The following is a 2,648-nucleotide window of genomic DNA, read 5'->3' as shown; positions in this document are numbered from 1 at the left end:
CTCCCCACTGCCTCTGACATTTGTGCTCAGTGCCCAGGGTGCCCCACACAGTCCCCGTGGTCGTGGGCCAGAGGGCCTTGTCACCGAGGAACAGCCAAGCCGACTGGAAAAGGCTGGGAGAGGAGGGAGCCCACAAGGAGCCACCTCCCAAATAGCCCAGGGCCCTTACAGGATGCTGGGGAAAGGCCAGACCTCTGTGAGTCAGTCCTGGGAGAGGTTTGTCCCCCGGCCCAAAGTCTTGGTTTCTTTTTCTCCTGCCAGGGAGATGTCCTGTGTCTCCATCCCCTTGTGCTCAAGGATCGCTCGCGACCTGCTCCGGCTGCTCAGCACACAGGAGCCACGCTGGGAACTGCCCGCCCTGGCGTTCCTTGTGGAGGTGAGCCTGATGGCCAGCGCTGCCTCGCTCAGCTGCCTCCCAGCTCTCTGCCCTCTCGTAGCCGCAACTGCCTGGGACGGTGCCCGCGCCCTGCGCTGCTGCCTGGGCCCAGCCCTGTGCTGTTCCGGGCTCTTGCCGGCCAGGTCCCCTGTCACTGCCCTGTGCCTTTCAGGTTCTTGAGTGCCTGAACTTGAGTGAACGCGGTGCTAAGAGAATCCTGCAAATCTTGTCAAGGCACCTGCGGAGCGAGTGCAGGGAGAGGCGTCGCCTGGCGCTCAGGGCCCTTCTTGTGCTCATCGATGATCCCTTGATGGTGAGAAGGGGGCAGCGGCTGAGGCTGCGCTTGGGAATGCAGTCGCTTGGGCTTGGCTGGGCTTTGGGCGCTGGGGCAGCTGCTCCCAGCTCTCCTGCCTCCTGGTTCAACTGCCCAAGTGCTTCGGAACAGCCCTTTGGCCCCTAGGCCCTGCGGCAGCAGGATGGCGTTTCACAAACTTGTGTTCCGCACAGAGCGAAAAAATGTGGAGCCTGACTGAAAGTCTTGTGGAGCTCCTGTGGGACGCAGATGGAGAGATAGTCAGCATGACAGTCAGGCTCCTCAGCTTTATCTTCTGGGACAAGGCCATGCTGATACCCAGCCCCATCGCACTGCAGCTGGTTGAGGCGCTCCTGCCACTCTTTGACCACGTAAGGCTCGCTGCCCCCAGCCACGGCCACTGACTGCTGCCTGGACACTTTGTGCCCTGTGGATTTGCAGGCCTGAGCCAAGCTGAGCCCCGTGCAGCCGATGCTGAGGTCTTTTTTTCTTCCTTTCATACAGGACAATAGCCATGTGCAGCTGCTCTCCATACTGCTCTTCCAAACATTGGTGTCTCTTCCACTGGAAAAGGAAGAGAAGGCCCTGAAGACACACGTGCGCCAGAGCCTGCTGCCACTCTTCTTCCACTGCCATGATGAGAATCAGCATGTGGCACAGGTGAGGACTCATGGGCTGCTGCTGTCCCCCTGGGAGGGGGCTCAGCTGCCTCCTGCCCTAGCGCCTCGTGGGCTGCAGCATCCTCCAGGCCTTGGCACAGGGACACAGGGACACAGGTCCTGCGCCCTGGGCTGTGGGGCCATCTCCGCATCTCTGCTGCTCTCCAGGTTTCTCAGGAAACGCTGCTTTGTGTGGCTGAGTTCCTGAAGAGGAGGGATCTTCAAAAACTGGTGAAGAACAAGAAGCTGTGGAAGTTCACCGAGTGCCTGGTAAGGACGGCCTGGAAGTGCCAGCCTCAGGCTGGAGAAGCCCCCTGAGCGCGGTGCTCAGTGTGTGGGCTGGCAGCTGTGCCCCTGCCCGCTGCTGCACCCAGAGGCTGCGCGGGCTCTTCTCCAGGCTCCCGTGGGCCCGAGCCGGGGCCGATGGAGCCCCGGCCCGGCGGGGCCGCGGGGCGGGGCGGCGCCGCGGCTCCCGGGGCAGCAGCCGCCCCTCTGCCCCCTCCAGAGCCCGGCGCCCGCGGCTGCTGGCCGCGCCTCAGGGCTGTGCGGGCAGGGGAGGCCGGGGCTGGGCGCAGGGAGCGCCCGGCACAGGGGCTGAGCCCGCGCCAACCCTTCCCTCCTGCCGCTCTCTGCAGCTGGCCGACGACAGGAGCCGAGCGGCCGAGCACCTGCGCCGGGCCCTGCAGTACCTGGACAGCCCGCAGCAGTCCCTGCGAGAGGAGGCCATCAGGTTCATCGGTGAGCCGTGAGCCCGGGCTCCCCTTCCCTCCCCGCCCCGCCGCAGCTCGGCCCCAGCCCCGGCTGCTGCCCCGGCAGCGCCATCCGGGCCCGGCGCCGTGGAGCCCCGCCTGGCCTCGGCGCTGCTGCCGCCCTCTCGCAGCCGTGCCCTGGGCCGGCAGCGTGCGGCAAGGGCCCGGGCTGAGCCCTGCCGGGCCAGGAGGCCGTGTGGCCACAGGGCTGGCAGCGCCGCTGGCAGGGAGCTGTGCCGCTGGGCCGTGACAGGCTCTGTGTTCACAGGGATGGCCGGGCAGCACCTCAGGGGGAAGAAGGAAGAGCTCCAGCTCATCTGTGAGGGTGAGTGAGGGCAGCGGGCTGTCAGCGGGGGCTGGCGGGGGAGCTGCAAGCCCTGCCCCGGCTGCCGAGGGCTCTGCTCCCTGTGCGGACGAGGGGCGGTGTGGGCAGAGCACACAGAGACGTCAGGGCCACCTGGGGGATTCGTGGCCAGCAGCTTCGGGCTGATCCTGTTGGTCCCTGCTCCCTGCTGGCCATGGCTAGAGCCGGCTGGCACGGCCCTGGAACG

The 2,648-nt window shown here is 66.4% G+C and overlaps 1 long non-coding RNA gene across 1 annotated transcript; it reads left to right on the top strand.

Annotated features, from left to right (window-relative positions):
• Nucleotides 1-1,268: 1,268 nt before the first annotated feature.
• LOC137466855 (uncharacterized) lies at nt 1,269-2,083 on the top strand. The gene is made up of 3 exons (XR_010995309.1): nt 1,269-1,349; nt 1,517-1,618; nt 1,984-2,083. It is a non-coding gene; the product is annotated as an uncharacterized lncRNA (long non-coding RNA).
• Nucleotides 2,084-2,648: the final 565 nt, after the last annotated feature.

The sequence above is a fragment of the Anomalospiza imberbis genome, unplaced genomic scaffold, assembly GCF_031753505.1.
Source record: "Anomalospiza imberbis isolate Cuckoo-Finch-1a 21T00152 unplaced genomic scaffold, ASM3175350v1 scaffold_45, whole genome shotgun sequence".
Lineage (NCBI taxonomy): Eukaryota > Metazoa > Chordata > Aves > Passeriformes > Viduidae > Anomalospiza > Anomalospiza imberbis.
Note: the sequence above shows the minus strand (reverse complement) of the source record. Positions and strands in the feature narration are given on the sequence as shown.